We start from the raw sequence: 17826 nt of genomic DNA, 5'->3' as shown, positions 1-17826 counted from the left end.
ATTTAGATACAGATTTGCGAATGGGTGTGGGTGGTTCTCCTTCCGAATCATCAGATCTATTATCCAACCTCCCAAAAGACCAATCCCCCAAGTCAGAGAATAACCCAGGGGACACATCATCACAAGTAAACCGGAATAGAACAAATGTACTCAATTTGATTACCACACAACAGAAAAAATACTGCCATGCGCTCAAAGGCAAGTGGATGGAAACGCTCCGTAGAATCCTCGGCGATCGAAAGGGGGGGAGTATGAACGAATAGCAGCAATGTCCAAGGAGAGGAGGTGGGGTGGGGAAAGAGTAAACCAATGAGTATCCTCTTACCCCTTGGGATTGACCCTCTAGTATCCTCCCTCACAGGAATGAAGTGTGTCAGTCCTGACGGAATGGTTGTCTCTCACGGCCTGAGCAGTAGGGAAATCACCTCTCACCGCTTCTCACACGCTCCACACCGAGCTTCCACTGCCATCCTCCACAATCAGGCTGCACTGCACATCTACACTGTGAACTCCCCCTTCTCCCCCTGTATGGGTGCCTCCGAAGGCCAAATGCAGACAAAATAGAAAACAAGCTCCAGGGCACTCCTAATACGATCTGATTCTCTTCTGAGTACAGTGAAAAAACTATGGTGCCAAATTTGGGACCACAGTTTTTTCACTATACTCAAAAGAGAATCAGATCGTATTAGGAGTGCCCTGGAGCCTGTTTTCTATTTTATTCAATTTGATTACTGGGGGACAGTTGGAAGGGAAAGGGTTGAGGCACAGTCCTGCACAGGGTGTGAGGATTCGGGGGTCACGACGGCCACAGCGTGACCTCCCCTCACCTCTTGTTGTGCCCGCTGCTGCAGGGCGCCCCCCTCGCCGGTCCCGTCTGGTCCCCATGGTTGGGGGACTCCCTCCTCGTCCCCATCGGGCGGCCGGCCGCTTTTCCGCAGGAGGCTGGGGCTATGGCGGCTGCTGCTGCTCATGGGCGCGCGCTCCCCCTCGTTACGGAGCGAGCACCGGATCAAGTTAATTTATTCACTGCTCCTGCAGTGAGGCCACGCCCCCAACTCACACACAGCCTACAATCATGCCCTAAAACTGCTCACCTGCATTCTTCTCAGGGCAGCCTATCTTGGACAGCTCCATGCACTCCTCCAGGTCTGCCTCCTCTTCCTATTCGCCAGCCGCACTATAAAATGCCTGTCTTGCCATTCCCACATCGCTCGACATAGTCCCTCCTTACGGTTGTCTATTCTGGCTCTCTCCTTTGTCTTCGTTTATTCAGGTGACGACCCGGCTTGGCATACTTCACTCTCTGGCTCCGAACACCGGCTCCCATTTGACCTTGCTGTTTCTCTCGCCCCTCGACCTCAGCTTGGACCCCTACCCTCCGGACCTCTCCTCTCCCTGACCTTGGCTAACGGCACCGACTACGTCTCTTCTTGTACCGGTACCGGCAAGTATTGCTTCAACTATTACCACCTGGCCTGGCAACGCCAAACCAACTACTCCGGATACGCTCCTTCTGCTGCGGGTGCGTGCACATATACATCCCCACCTCAGTATAAGGGACGGGTCTGGACTGCGGGCAGCACCGGCGTAACATTATGTCGAGCCCACGACGCAGACCAGACTGATCCGGCTTCTATGATGACGGCCATATATCAACAAATCCAGGCCTTAACGGATCAGATGGCTCTCCTCTCTCAACAGGTTCAGGACCTGTCTTTTCAGGCACCACCTGTGGCCGCACCGCGGGCGCAGGTAGAACCGGTATCCGCCGCGACCCCAGGCCCGAAGATTCCGGCACCTAAGCCATACGCGGGGGATCCGCACGCCTGTCGTGGTTTTCTCAATCAATGCGAGATCCAGTTTGAGATGGCCCCGCAGCAGTATTCCACTGGTCGTAAGAAGGTGGCATATGTTTACAGCCTGCTCACAGGTAATGCACTGGCATGGGCCTCTCCGATTTGGGAACTACGTCCCGAAATGACCCGAGATTACACGGCCTTTAGACAAGACTTTTAACAGGTATTCGATACCGCTGCACGCCAAGAAACTGCCTCTGACTCTTTGCTTCAGCTTTCACAGGGACGTCGGTCCATGGCCCAGTACGCCTTGGAGTTCAGGACCATTGCAGCTGAGACACGATGGGACCAGGAGGCCTTAGTCTCAGTCTTCTGGCGAGGCTTATCGGATTCTGTGAAGGACGAACTCGCCTCACAACCCCGGCCAGGACTTCTGGAGAAACTCATCTTCCAAGCCATTCGAGTGGATCAGCGTCTTCAGGTACGCCGTGCTCAGCGCAAGCACCCCTGATTTATGCCCTTTCGTGCCCCTATTCCTAGGTTCTCTTCATCCACCGGACCTGTCTCCTCCCTACGGCCCGCTCTGGAGGCGCCGGAGCTGATGCAACTAGGAGTCCAGCGTCCTCAGGCACCGATACGACAATTTCGCCAAGCTGGTGGGTTATGTTACTACTGCGGATCTTCCGAACATCTGGTCCGCGAATGTCCACTACGTCTGGGAAATGACCAGGCCCAGTGAGTACGAAGGGGTTCTCCCTGGGTGCTAAATCTCCTTGTCCCCTTTCCAGGAAGGAACTTCCCAAAAAGTTGACCATTCCCGTCTCCCTATCTGGTCCCACCTTCCGCACCTCCACAGCGGCATTTATCGATTCCGACGCGGGAGGAAATTTCGTGGACCAGACCTTCTCTGAACAGTACCAGATTCCACTCATTAGGAAGAAATTCCCGTTGCCTTGGTCGGGATCGACGGTCATCCGCTCACCCCGGCATACATCTCCTTGGAGACTTGTCCCCTCACCCTTTCTTCTCATTCCCACAAGGAGACCCTGGTCTTTGATGTTATCTATGCTCCTGGAACACCGGTCACCCTTGGCTTACCTTGGTTGCAGAAGCATAATCCGCACATCAATTAGACTTCCCAAGATCCCATTGTCTGGAGGTCAAGGTCAGAGGAATCTTCTCCACCAGCTGTACTTCCGTCTCAACTGCTGGCCGATACATCCAACCCTAAGGGAGAGTTACCCGCCCCATACGCAGATTTTCTGGATGTCTTCAGCAAGACTCAATCCGAGCTACTACCCCCTCACAGATCATACAATTGTCCGATAGACTTGGTACCTGGATACACATTGCCCAAATCCTATCCCCTCTCTCTGCCTGAGACAGAGGCCATGGCCGAATACATTCACGAGAACTTGAAGCGGGGCTTTATACAGCATTCCAATTCACCCGCTGGGGCTGAATTATTTTTCGTTAAGAAAAAAGACGGTACTCTCAGACCGTGTATTGACTACCGGGTTCTGAATCGCATTACGGTGAAGAACCGTTACCCACTCCCACTCATTTCTGAACTCTTCGACAGACTTCAGGGTGCTAACCTGTCTTCCAAGCTAGACCTTCGCGGGGCATATAATCGCATTCACATCCGTGAGGGCGACGAATAGAAGACCGCCTTCAACCCCCGTAGCGGCCACTACGAATATCTCGTGATGCCCTTCGGCTTATGCAATGCCCCGGGGGTCTTTCAGGACTTTATCAACGACATCTTTCGGGGTGTCCTTAACCGTTTTGTAATTGTTTATCTGGACGACATTCTTATTTTTTCCAAGAATCTACAGGATCATATCCTCCATACAAAGTTTGTGCTCTCCCGCCTCCGAGAGAACCACTTGTTTCCCAAGATGGAGAAGTGCCTTTTTCACCAGTCTACCACCTCCTTTCTTGGGTATATTATTTCCAACAGGGGATTGGCCATGGACCCAGAGAAACTCAAAGCCGTAGTGGATTGGCCGCAACTCGATTCCCTCAAGTCTATTCAGCGGTTTCTTGGGTTTTCCAATTATTACCGAAAATTTATTCGTAACTTTTCCACCATCATCGCTCCGATCACGGCTCTGACCCAAAAAGGAGCTGATCCTTCGTCTTGGTCACCTGAGGCAGTCACGGCTTTCAAAGCATTGAAACAAGCATTTGTCTCTGCTCCCATCCTCCGACACCCGAACATCAATTTTTCATTCACCCTAGAGGTAGACGCTTCGGTCTGCTGGGCCGGTGCAGTCCTATCCCAGAGATTTTCTCCCCAGGATAAACGTCACCCTTGCGGTTTTTTCTCTAAGAAGTTTTCTCCAGCTGAGAGGAACTATGACGTGGGCAATAGGGAACTTTTGGCCGTCAAGTTGGCCCTTCAAGAATGGAGGCATCTTCTGGAGGGGTCAAAAGAGCCGTTCACGATTCTCACGGACCATAAAAATCTTTTATACATCGAGAATGCCCGCCCCTTAGGCCCACGCCAAGCCCGCTGGTTTAATTGTATCTTGTCTTACATTCCCAGCACCAAGAACGTCAAGGCGGATGCCCTCTCTAGACAATATTCTTCTGAAAAGAAACCAGAGAAAACTACCAGTCCATCCTTCCCAAGCAAAAGATCCTCGTGGTCGCTGCTTTCAAGAATCTGTAAAGGCTCACCAAATCTCAAAAACATCTTCCTAGGGATCTCAAGGTACCGAAGGACACCTTGTACGTGGAGCCCACGTTCATTCCTGAGATTCTGGATTGGGGGCACGATTCCCGTTCGGCAGGACATCCGGGATACAAAAAAACTTTGGACCTTATCCGTCGCACTTTCTGGTGGCCCAATATGGCCAAGTCCATCCTTGCCTTTACTCGGGTCTGTCCGGTATGTGCATGCAATAAGATTCCTCATCAGAGACACCATGGTCTTCTTTTGCCTTTACCCATCCCAGAGCACCCCTAGTCCCACATATCCATGGACTTTATTGTCGAATTGCCTAGGTCGAATGGCATGAACACCATTCTAGTAGTGGTGGATCGGTTTTCCAAGATGGCACATTTTGTTCCTCTCAAAGTATTACCCTCCTTACCCGCCCTAGCCGATATTTTCTCTAGAGAGATTTTCCGGATCCATGGCATTCCAACATCCATCGTATCGGACAGAGGCTCTCAATTTGTTTCCAGATTCTGGAGAACCTTCACCGAAAGATTGGGTATTTCTTCCTCCTTTTCCTCAGGATATCACCCTCAATCCAATGGGCAGACTGAGAGGGTTAATCAATCTCTCAAGAAGTACTTGAGGTGTTTCGTCTCAGACTCCCAGGACGACTGGTCGAAATTACTCCCCTGGGCTGAGTATGCCTTTAATTCCTCCAGGAATGAATCCACTCGTGAGACGCCTTTCTTTATTAATTACGGATTCCACCCGGCTCGCCTGCCCATTTCCAATATCTCCTCTGGAGTACCAGCCGTGGATGAACACATCTCCCGCTTACAAGACTCTTGGGCTAGAATTTAATCGGCACTCCAAAAGGCCTCCCAGACTTCGAAACTCCAGGCTGAGTTTCTGGGCCCATTTGCCATCATGGAGCAGGTAAACCCGGTGGCCTTCCGCCTTCAGCATGAGAATTCCTAATGTTTTTCACTCATCACTTCTCAAGCCGTTCATCTTCAGTCCCCTCTTTCCGGATCCAGTGATCATACAGGGCAACAAAGAGTACGAGGTCCAAGCTATACAGACTCCCGTCTCTCGAGGGGTAAGGTTCAGTTTTTGGTCCATTGGAAGGGTTTTGGACCCGAAGAAAGGTCTTGGGTTCCTCTCAAAGATATTCACGCACCAGGACTTCTTAAACGCTTCCGTAAGAAGTTCCCATCCAAACCGTGGGAGGATCATCCTGAGACCGACCCTGAAGGGGGGGTACTGTGAGGATTCGAGGGTCACGAAGGCCACAGCGTGACCTCCCCTCACCTCTTATTGCGCCTGCTGCTGCAGGGCGTCACCCACGCCGGTCCCATCTGGTCCCCGTGGTTGGGGGACTCCCTCCTCGTCCCTGGCGGGCGGCCGCTGTTTCGCAGGCGGCTGGGGCTATGGCGGCTGCTGCTGCTCATGGGTGCGCGCTCCTCCTCGTTACGGAGCACGCAGCGGATCAAGTTAATTTATTCACTGCTCCTGCAGTGAGGCCACGCCCCAAACTCACACACAGCCTACAATCATGCCCTGAAACTGCTCACCTGCATTCTTCTGAAGGCAGCCTATCCAGGACAGTTCCATGCACTCCTCCAGGTCTGCCTCCTCTTCCTATTCGCCAGCCGCACTACATAATGCCTGTCTTGCCATTCCCACATCGCTCGACATAGTTTCTCCTTACGGGTGTCCTTTCTGGCTCTCTCCTTTGTCTTCGTTTATTCAGGTGACGACCCGGCTTGGCGTACTTCCCTCTCTGGCTCCGGACCCCGGCTCCCACTTGACCTTGCTGCTTCTCTCGCCCCTCGACCTCAGCTTGGACCCCTACCCTCTGGACCACTCCCTGACCTTGGTTAACGGCAACGACTACGTCTCTTCTTGTACCGGTACCGGCAAGTATTGCTTCAACTATTACCACCTGGCCTGGCAACCACAAACCACCACACTACAGACACGCTCCTTCTGCAGCGGGTGTGTGCACATATACGTCCCCACCTCAGTATAAGAGACGGGTCTGGTCTGCGGGCAGCACCATCGTAACACAGGGGTAGCATGGGAAGGGACATGGGTAGTTACGGACAGAGATTGGGGCATAGCAGTGTCCATGGCAAGTCCATATGGTGCGGGCTTACCACAGCCCCGTGGTGATGTGACTTCAGGGGTCCGGTGACCCCTTCACTTGCATCGGCCACATAGCAGGGAACATCTTCGCTGATCGCGCCAGCACTCACCGCTGATGGAGCTAGTGGGGGTTCCGCTAGTGCCAGCGATGCCATCTTGCAGGTGTCATTATCCAGAGACAGTCTCGCGAGAGTGCCCGGCAGGTCCGAGTTCGGTGGCAGCACATCAAACAAGGCCCCGCCAGGCTCCCCATCTGGATAGGCCACCACTGGATACTGCTGGAAGTAAGAGGTAGGAGCCTCACCTGTCCAAAGGTAGGGGACGTCTCCACAGGTTCCTCTCCGGGCAGATCTTTCACAGCGATGCCTTCCGCGGGCGCGGGGCTTCTCCGGGTCCCCGGCAGCACCACAGCCTTCTGGAGCTGGAACGTTATCACAGGATACCGGTAGGAGAGGTTCTTTTCTCCGCAGGTCTTGCGCAGCTGGGCACATCTTCTTCTGGAGATGGGGAGGACACCTCAACCGGGCCGCGATGTCGGGGCACCACACCTTCCCTGGTAGCTATCGGCATGGGGCTTGCCCACCCCCGCGCCGCCAGGGGAAGCGCACCCAACACCCCCAGGATAGTTGACTCACTCTCCCGGTCGTCGGGCACAGTTGATACCAGTACCGGACCTATCAGGCATCACGTTGCGGGAGTGTTGTTCAGGGCACATGGGCCCACGAGTGGCCCCATGGCGTACAGTTCAGGGTAGGCCGTACCATACAGAAAGGAGGGCCTGGCTGTCAGCGGAGGCAGATACGGTTGGCACCGGACCATTTGGGCATCCGGGCACGACGGTCAGGGCACACGGGCCCACAATATCATCCGCGACAGGGAAGCTGGTAGGGGCCGCACCAGTTGGTGTGGAGGCCCGATTGATAGGTATGAACAGATCTGATGGCACAGGGCTGGCAGGCCACAGGTAGGAGGCCTTGCAGTGCTGACACTGCGCGCTGAGGCTGGCATTGCCTCCAGGGAGCCGACACATCACAGATGTGTCTGGCTATTCACTCGGACAACTAGATAACCGCCAGGGAGATGGTAGTTGGCAATTTCCAGGTCAACCATACCGAACTGGTAGCCATGGAATAGATAGTGAGTGTAAGCAGCAAGGTTTTGTAGCTCTTCTCTCACTCTCTGGTTCCGTATAACTGATGTAGGTGCAGCAGTTGTTGGCTCCTCCCCGATCAAGGGCAAGCTCCAATTGGCTGGTTAGGTTTTGCCCCTCCCCTGGATGGAATTTGGGGCAGGACGGTGCTGAGGAGAGTGTGACATGGCTCCGGCTGAGCCAGTCATAGAGAGGGTAGTGCCAAGAATTGCCGCCGAAAGCTTGCAACTGATTTTTGCAAAGAGCTTGCATTTCCGCAACAAGCCCATGCAGTCCCGATTTTCTGGCGGGAGCGCCATTTTGGAAGTACAGTCCATGCAATAGACTCCATTATAGAGAACATAGCACAGTCCATAGAGATTAAGGTACACATGGTCTCTGGTGACACCTCAGGGGCCCGTTTGTCACGGGAGACCAGGTATTTACACCTTTATACCGGGATCATATCACTGAGCAAAACAAATTGCTATTTATTCCTTAGAAACAGATGTACACACAATGGATTACAATATACAGAAGAAAACACACTTACTGGGGGTTTGGGCTACAAAACTAAACTTTCCTAGTTGTAATCTATATATAAGACTGAAATAATGTTTGTGTGTGTATTTGTGCCCCCTCTGTGATTGGCTGGTGGATGGCCACAGCTCATTGGTCTGCGGGGCCAGGCAGGGAGGAGCCAGCCAGGGAGGAGAGACACACGCGCACCCTCACACCGTGTGCGCCTCTGACCGTCACCGCACACCGTGATCAGCCTCCTCCGCTCACACCACCCTCACCAAGCAGCACATACCTCACACCCGCCGACACACACACATCACACACACACTGACTGACACACACACACACACACACACTGACTGACTCATACACACACAGACTGACACACACACACACACACACACACACACACTGACTGACTCACACACCCTCCCCCTCAGTCAGCTCAGCTGCCAAACACACAGGGGGAATCCCAGCTGTCAACAGGGGGGGGGGGAACGGAGCTGTGAACAGGAGGGAGGGGGGAACGGAGCTGTGAACAGGGGAGGGGACACAATGTTGAATGGGGGGGGAGCGCAGCTCTGAACGGGGGGGGACCAGAGCTGTGAACAGGGGGGTAACGGAGCTGTGAAGGGGGGGGCGTATTACTGTGAACGGGGGAGAAAGAGAGGGGGGAGAGAGTGGAAGGGAGAGAGAGAGGGGGAGCGGAGAGAGAGGGGGAGCCAGAACATTTAATCCCGGGCAATGCCGGGTATATCAGCTAGTAGTCCATAAAACAAAGTCTTTAGGTTGACCGGGACTTAGCCGGTAAAGTCTTGGAACTCAAATTGGCAGGAAGTTCCTGACGCCACCGCTGTATCTCTTCCGGAGATGCCAAAATCCCTTGATAGTACCAAACGTCCTGGTACTCTTTTCGGCGTGTAGTTCCAGCCGTGACCGCTACGTTCTTTTCTCAGAACTTAGCCCCGAAAAGTGGGACAGAAAATTTTCAGCCTTGAAATTTCTTAAGCCGGCTTATGTCTATTTCTCCAAGAGCATCTTTTGGTGAGTTCAAATTTGCCGCTTGTGTGTTGGCGCTTAGGATCTGTGTGAATCTCAGGTCCGGATTGGCTGCTTGGTTTGAATAGTATTTCAAATTAATTCATGAAATACTACAACTAATCCGAGCCTGGGAAATTTACAAGCAGCCAATCAGAGGACTGCCATTCTTCCAAAGCCGGGCAAGCGGTTCTTCTGAATGTAACAAGGGCATGCACGAGTTTGCCACCTTAGCCACTTGTTATGCAGAAGCCACCCGCTGGGTTAGGTGCCTCCAAGTCTGGGAAGGCAAATGCTAGCAATGATGGCTGACATTGTTTTCCGGATATGGGTACTCCACCTAACCATCCTGCCCAAATGGCTTTAACACCTCTGACAGCATCTGTGACTTTGAAGTATAAACTTAGGGCAGACTCAGTGGGACCATACATTGGTAGCCCACTAGCCCCCTCAGAGTACCGCCTTTGAAAGTCCCAGCTTATAAGTATAATGCATTTGCAAACATCTCAGTTGAATAAAAATATACTTTTACACTTTTTACCTTGTCTAAGTCTTTTGGGATAAGAGAGGTAGAACGGGACTATATACTTTTATTCCCACTATCCATATTCCTCATACACTGTAAACCTGAGTTAGACTGTAAAAACCTTATAGCCACATTGGCTATTAAACATTTAATGAAACATGAAAAATATTTCCCATTATTCTTCTAAGTCCCACAGTGAAATGAAAAGATGCTTAGCTTCAATCTCAGAGCTGTAGCTCCTTCACACAAGGAAAGCTAATTTTCTTTAGAACCAAAAAACGCTTAGGCACACTCCCAGGGCTGCATCTCTTTCCTTTACTGAAACTTGGACTTTCATAAAACTTCTCGCAACTTAGTATGCAGTTGGAGAAACCCCCCAGAACCTCTATACCGATTCTGGGGTACCTGTAGGAGTAATTAGAACTGCATAGACATAGTAGGTTTACTGTTCATGTTGGATGGCTCATCTTTCCTGTCTCTTCTCTAGTGACTGGAAATTCATAGGGAGAACTAATACATAGGAAAGGAGGAGCAGCTGTCTTGGATAGATAGACTGGTGGACTAAGGATCAACATTAACAAAGACCAATTCTGATGGAGCAGGGGTTCTTACCTCCGGTCCTCAAGACCCACCAACAGGTCAGGTTTTAAGGATATCCCTGCCTCAGTACAGGTGGCTCAATCAAAACGACTGCGCCACCTGTTCTTAAGCAGGGATATCCTTAAAACCTGACCTATTGGTGGGACTCCAAGATGGGAGTCGGGAACTACCATTTTAGATGATGGCATGTCAGGTCACAATATTACAATACCATCAACTTAATGGTTAATTATATTGTGCTCAGTTTTGTTGAAATAAAAACCTTTACGTTCTATCATGCAATTCAATTAGATGTCCTAGATTGTGTGCTAGGCATTTCAGACACTTTAAGAAATTGATTTTTAAAATAAAATTATGGCAAAGTTAAAATCCATAGCAGTTTTATATTTGTGTTCCTCAGAAGACTTTTCAGATTCGTACTTTTTAGCCATTGTATGAATGACAGTAGGAAATATATTTTCTTAACTCTACTGCTTGCTCCTTGATACTTGTACAGAGCACACCCTGTTCTGACCTATATTTACATAAGAACAGTTGTAGCTAGGAGGTGTGTGTATATGAGCCATACTTTATTATGCAACAATTATGGAGCTGTAACAACTAATTAGTTCAGTGAAACAACTTTAAATCATTCTTAAGGATACATTTTGTTTTGTTTTTATTTGAAAGCAATTTGCATTTTTCTTCCCATTGGGAACTAAATGTATCAATCTCCTATGCAAATACTCAAAGATAACTTTTGCACATAATAATAAAATAAAAAAACACAAGCTATGGTATCTACATAGATAGATAAACAACACTGAGTGGTTGAATAGACATATTGTGACATTTAGATCCTCATTGCTTAAAACCCAGTGGCACTTTACAATACACACTGGAAGCAGCAAGTCATACCTTCTACAGTATGACTTACCAGTGGTTTCATAGTTTAAGACAGGTTTACTCTAGTTTAATTAATTTCTAAACGTAGGCCTGAAAGCCTAACTGTAAAAATCTCACTAGCAAATACCACACGACTCAAATGGCCATATTTACTAAACAGTCTTCTGCCATAAGACATCTTCTGAAGACAAGTGTTGCAAATTAATAATCATCAATGGGGAACTGAAATGATGCACCAATTATAAAACAAAAGCTTTACATTTGCTCTGGGATGTATCAGGGGCAAAGTGGTACACCACAGAAAACATGTGAAACATATCTTAGTTATTCTGTTTTCCTGTAAGTCAACACTCTTCAGTCTTCTAGTTTATATGCGTTATACCTTTTTATACTAGGATAGGAGTATATCACTACTTGTAGATGTTTATTGTGGAGCCATTAGTGGAAGCAACATTTTGACTCACACTGATATTCTTTATTTTGTGTTCCCGGATACTCTGTGGTTTGGCTGTATTGTGGCTATCCTACGGTAGAAGTTAATTGCTCTGTCTGTTAAGAGCCTTATAGTAATATTGCTTATGTTTTCAGTACTGTCGTTTATGGTGTGCATACATCTTAAAACATCAATCTTTTTACTAAGAGAGTCAACTTAAAAGATGAATTTGAAGTTATTAATCCTCCCCTCCATAATCTTGCAGGAGTTACTAAATGAGCAGGGATTTTTGAGTTTTAAAGACTTTGTCAACAGGCTTTTTGAAAGAAATGATTTTTATATGGATAATAAGTTCTTGTGGCCTCTGGCTTGCACGGAAAGTAATTGCAGTTATAGGGCCATATTTACTAAACAAGGTTGACCTGTAAAAGGCTCTTTACGGTCCATTCAAATTAAATTGTTCGACTTCCAGTGCAGCTCCTCCCTGGTTGTCCAATAGTAATGCTCCTGCTTATGTTCCTCTGCTCCCACCAGCACCGGCTGTGAAGGATGTCATCTGCTGTTCCCACCAGCTGAAGAATAACGTGCTCTGTTGCCACCACCTGAAGGATGTCTTCTGCTGCTCCCACCGCGGACCTCGTCACCCTCCGCCACAGGAAGCAGGGAAGCCAAAATTACCCCCCTCCCCCCTCCGGGTAAAAAAAAAAATCCCGGGTACCTGGTCATTTTGGGACCCACTACATCACTAGCTACAATCATTACGTTTTTCTTCTTTTTCACATGTTACATGGACATTTACGGTACCCTTAGTCTTATTATATTTTAATTAGTTCTCCTGATTGGTCACTTTGTCAGGTCTGTCCCCTAGTGAGCCAATCTGATCTTCAATAGGAGATTCCTTTTAATAGTGCCGATTGGGGCACTCTCTCAGTTTAAGAAATATGCCCCATAGTGTATAATATCTTGACAGAATTTGCACTTATTATTAACTAAATTAATTCTATGCAGAAATAATAGCTTTTATATATTCATATGCTACATTGGATACAATTTGACAAGTATTGCAGCTGTAACTCGTACGCTAGGTCTTACATGTTACTAACATACACATTTATTTTTTAGTGTATAAGAAGTTCCCTTAAATCTAGTTCAGCAGTAACTTATGCCAACCCACATTTGGGCTACTTAAATCATACTCAATACTCATTCTACTTAACAATACAGGTACAGACTAATTTCTAGTTATTTGTTGTTTTTATATGTACTTAGATTATTTGTTTGGTCAACTGTCACACAGTTTTAACACATTGCTAAGTGAATGGGTCCCTCAACATTAATAACCCCAGTTACCCCATTACTTCTTTGTAGATCTACAGTATAATGCCACCTATGAACTCCAAACTTGGTGCCAGCAAACAAGTGGAATGGACCACCTGACTTCAAAACCAGCTAAGAAAACTCAGCTCCTCGGCACCATATCACCTTAAACACATATGTATTTTGCTGATACTTTTATAATATATCTCTCTGGTCTATATCCTAGGACATTCTTGAAAACAAATATAACAAATTGTACAATCAACAAACAAGGACCCCAAAACTTTTTCTGTTGGTTCCCACACGATAATGTTTTGGTATTTCTGCCTTTATCTTAGTGAAGTTACTGTACGTTTCCGTTAATATTTTGGTGTGCAATATTTATTTTGGCCTGAATTAATATTGTCTAAAGCTGCGATTGGCCGAATATTGCTATCTAACTCAATGGAAATGCGATCGGTCACTTTGAACAATATTGAATCAAGTGCTTAGTTTGCTAATCTGCCAACAAGCTTTTAATTTCAACAAGCTAATAGATAAAAATGCTAATGATCATCTCCATGTAACAGACATCCTGGATTCTGCTTTTAACAGAGAAAGAATCTCATCCAGGTTCTCCTACCTAGAGACACTTCACAGAACTCTCCTGTGGATCAATCCCAGGGTTTACATAATTTACATAACAGATGTCTGTTTTTTGAACACACATAAGGTTAAAGGGCATTTTTGGCCATGTGAAAACTGACTCCAACCAAAGTGACTTGTGTATTCAGAACGGTCTACCAATTCATGAGGTGAAATCTATACAGCTCTAACAGCTCAATTTCTAGTGAGTGCTTGCTTTCTATAAACTACTTCTTAAAGCTGCAGTTCAAGCAATGTCCTACATGTGTTTTTTTTTTATTTAATAAATCAGTTCTGTGCTATGAGAAAATACTTGTAGAATTAAAAAAAAATTTTTTTTTTAAATGTAAAGACATTTTAATGTTTCTAATGTAGAAAGAATTGTTGTTTCTACAGAAAACATTTCCAAAGTCACATACCCTTCCCCTTCTGAGCTCTGGCTCGTGAGCCCCGCCCTCTCTAGCATGTATCTAGTAACTGCCCACTTACATGATATTGCTGGGCTACATTGCCCACAATGCTGTGCAAGAACTGAACTAAATAACCTGGAGCAAGTGATCGATTATAGGAGAATGGCTCGATCTGCAATTAAGCTAATCACTTGTCAGTGTGCAGATTGAATTGATGAACATATTGAATGGAAAAAAAATAAAAAATTTTTTTGTAAAAACGGCAGCTTGAACTGCAGCTTTAAGGCACCTTCCATGCTCCGGAAGACCTCTTGGATCCCAATGAAGTGAACTTGCTTTAATGGGTCTTCCCTCTTCGGAAGGTGTCTTATGGCATAGCCCCATAGCAAGTAAATATGGCCCTAAATCTAATCTTAGTAGAGTGTTTAATTTCACTCATCGTCAGAGGTACTGATACAGTATATATCCCACTCTGCCAAAACCTAGAAAGGAGTGACTCTGTTAATGGAGCATGTTAAGTCATTACTCCCCACAAATAACGCTAAGGAAATAATGCAGAGACCCTGTTTATGTTTATACTTTGCAACATACACTGGATCTGGAGGATACTGAAAGTACTTGCTTATCTAACACCTTGATTACATCTTTCCAAGTTTTAATAATTGAAGGTATGTTTGATTTACACCAGAAAGCGCAATGGAGAAAATCTCAGCAACAAACATTAAAGACAAAACAATATATACTGCTTTTGATAGGAGCTAGTTTTAGGCTAATAAATAAACATTTAAGGATGGCACCCATTCACTTCCAAATATAATATACTAGTCCAGTGGTCCCCAACGTCAGTCCTCAAGGACCACTAACAGTGCAGGTTTTAAGGATACCCCTGCTTGAGCACAGGTGGTTCAGTCAAAATGATTGAGTCACCTGTGCTTAAGCAGGGGTATCCTTTAAACCTGCACTGTTAGTTGTCCTCGAGGACTGGAGTTGGGGACCATTGTACTAGTCTATAGCAAAGTAGTTCTGATGTTCAGGACCTAGAACATTCCTCCCTCAAATTATAAACAATCAATTCAAATATTGGATAGGAAATAGGGCCATATTTATTTATCAGTGTTTTTCTTCATCCAGCACCCAAAGACACAGTATTGGGCCATAATGTGTAAACTGGTGCCGGAACGGGGCTTGGGGAATTGTACTATTTAGTTCATATGGATTATAGTTCAAAAACTTGAATCATAAGAACAAGCAGACTTAAATAAACGGTTTCATGACCACACCGACCCATCATCAGTTACCCCACTTCCATAACTGTGACTGGACAGAAGAATGACCAGGCCTGAGATGATGTAAGATCTCGGACTAACACGCCTGAGTGCAGGGTAAGAAACGTCATATGCAAAATGTTTACACTTGACGTGGAAGCATGCAGAGAAAAATACAAACATTTCAGTGTAAACATATGTAGCCATGTGCCCCTGTCTATGTACATAGTCCTGGCCCCAGAATTATAAGTCCTAGTAGGTGCATGCAGTGCTGCAGTTAAACACCTCTCACATGGGCCTGTATGTGTCTCCCCACTGGGAAGTTATTTTGTTGCGATTTCCAGGTGCTAGTCTGGAAACCGTTGGAGCATGTGCCGGGGGAGGGGAAGAAAGGGGGGCCTCATTCCTGTGGTACTGCCCAGTTACTGGGGCTTAGGAGTGGGACCCTCCTCTCGTATAAAAGATGGCTCCCTTCCAAATGTAGTCTGTTTTGGATCTCCCCAGTGTAGCCTGCTCCTTAGGGGGTGGTGTCCACCTTGCCCCAAAAGGGGGAAAGGGGGTTAAGACTAGGCCAGGGGCCTCAAGCTCCTGGGGGCCTAGTCAAAGGAAATGGTCCTGCGAGCACAGCTCATTGAAAGGATTGCAAGCTGCGAGGTGTCAGTGACCTGGATTGAGACAGGGTTCAGGGAAAGTATCTCTCTTGCATGAGAGGAATATGAAGATGTTTACTATGCCAATAAATGTAGTTGTACTGCTCCTGTCCTGTGACTGCATTATTCGGAGTGTTCCTGTGGGGAGAATCTCTGCCCCTGGCAGAGCCCTGCAGGATGGAGGTACTGCACCATCAGTAAAAGACTGTCCTGTTGTTCCACTCCCTATACCATCGCAGAGACTCAGTTCTCCTGAGAACCAACAGGTGTGCACCACAGCACCACAAACATTACATGTAACCACAAATCTCCCTTATGGGGGATAGGGGTGTTACACATACTATAGGACCTTAATACATAGTTAGGGAGTAAACTTTAATATTTTTCTCAACCTTCACACTGCCTCGATTCTCTTCAACTTCCATTGAATCAATTTATATGAAGTCGATTGTATGTATAGTAAATTGTACCGTAATTTTTTTTAGCCTACCCAAAAAATGGTGACTAATCCAAAATTAGAGACCTTGTCAAGGTATTTGATGTGAGAGAATACGTATGCACACCAGACTGATTGGTGACTTTAGTGTTAATTGGTATAGAGCACATTTGGAAAGCTGACGCTAAGGCAAGATACTGGTTTAGCAGTCCAGCATTTTGGGGCAACTGTTTTAAATGAGGACAAATGTGTGTCTGTATACTGCGGGCATAACCACACTCAACATTACATGAGGAATATACTGTATGTGTAGCCATTTATCCTATTGACTACTAATCTGCCCTGCCTAACACATAAACCCTGGTACCAGTGCAGGCAGTGTTATGGTTAATCTGGGTTCCACTGCAGTAAACAACTCCCTTGAGTGACAGGGTGGTGGACCTAAGGCCTGCGTGCTGCCCTATCAGGGGCTCAAACCTGGGACCCTCCCACTGGGTACAAAAGGGACTGCAGAGCTAAATTTAGAAGTTGGAAGTGTGGATCCAGGGCTCTGGCCACCTTCCTTCCCCTCCCGCAAGGGAGTGGGATACAACCCTTACTCCACCAGGGAGTAGGGAAGCAAAGGATAGACCTTTGGGGCCTCAAGCCCTGGGGGTTGAGTCCAGGGACCCCAAGAAGAGTGTACTGTCCCGGCAAGCTTTAGAATAAAGCTTGCCGGGTGCATAGCGGGCTAGCCGCGGGTCTGTTCTCCGTTTAAAAACGCAGTTTCCCGCGCGGCGGCCGCTTCAATAGATAAGCGCTAATGGCGCTTACTATTGAAAGCGCCCGAGGCGCGGGAAAAACGGCCGAAAACGGCCGAAGACAGCCGCGCGCCGCCCGCAGCTATTTTTAAACTGCGGGGGCAGCCGCATTAGCTGTAAGCCGGCCGCGCGTGTACCTGTAATATGCTGAAATGTACTGTTGTACTATAAAAAATAAAGACCAGTTGCTGATTTTATACTCCTGTCTGTGACTGCAGTTTATTCGGGGGGGATGCAAGAGGGTTTTCCTGCAGGGACTGTACCCAGCACTGATGGGGCCTGTGGGGAATGGAGGCGCTGCACCCAGACGAGAGCTCTATTTCCTGAATATCTTTCCTGTCTTCCCCACTAACATCGGCGGACATGCAGCAATCCTGTAAGCCTCACAGGTACAGCACAATGAAAGTACAGGTAACAGTGAAACCTCCCAGAGGGTGCGGGAACACCTGTTACATATGATAAATCATAAAATACTTGTGAGCATATTCACATGCCTCAGACAGGTCTGCAACCCTGTTTCTCCCCACTATCTGTGAGCATACCGTGCTTCCACTGCAGCCAGGGAATCTGGGAAATTTC

Source organism: Ascaphus truei, chromosome 3 (genome assembly GCF_040206685.1).
Source record: "Ascaphus truei isolate aAscTru1 chromosome 3, aAscTru1.hap1, whole genome shotgun sequence".
In the NCBI taxonomy this organism is placed as follows: Eukaryota; Metazoa; Chordata; class Amphibia; order Anura; family Ascaphidae; genus Ascaphus; species Ascaphus truei.
Note: the sequence above shows the minus strand (reverse complement) of the source record.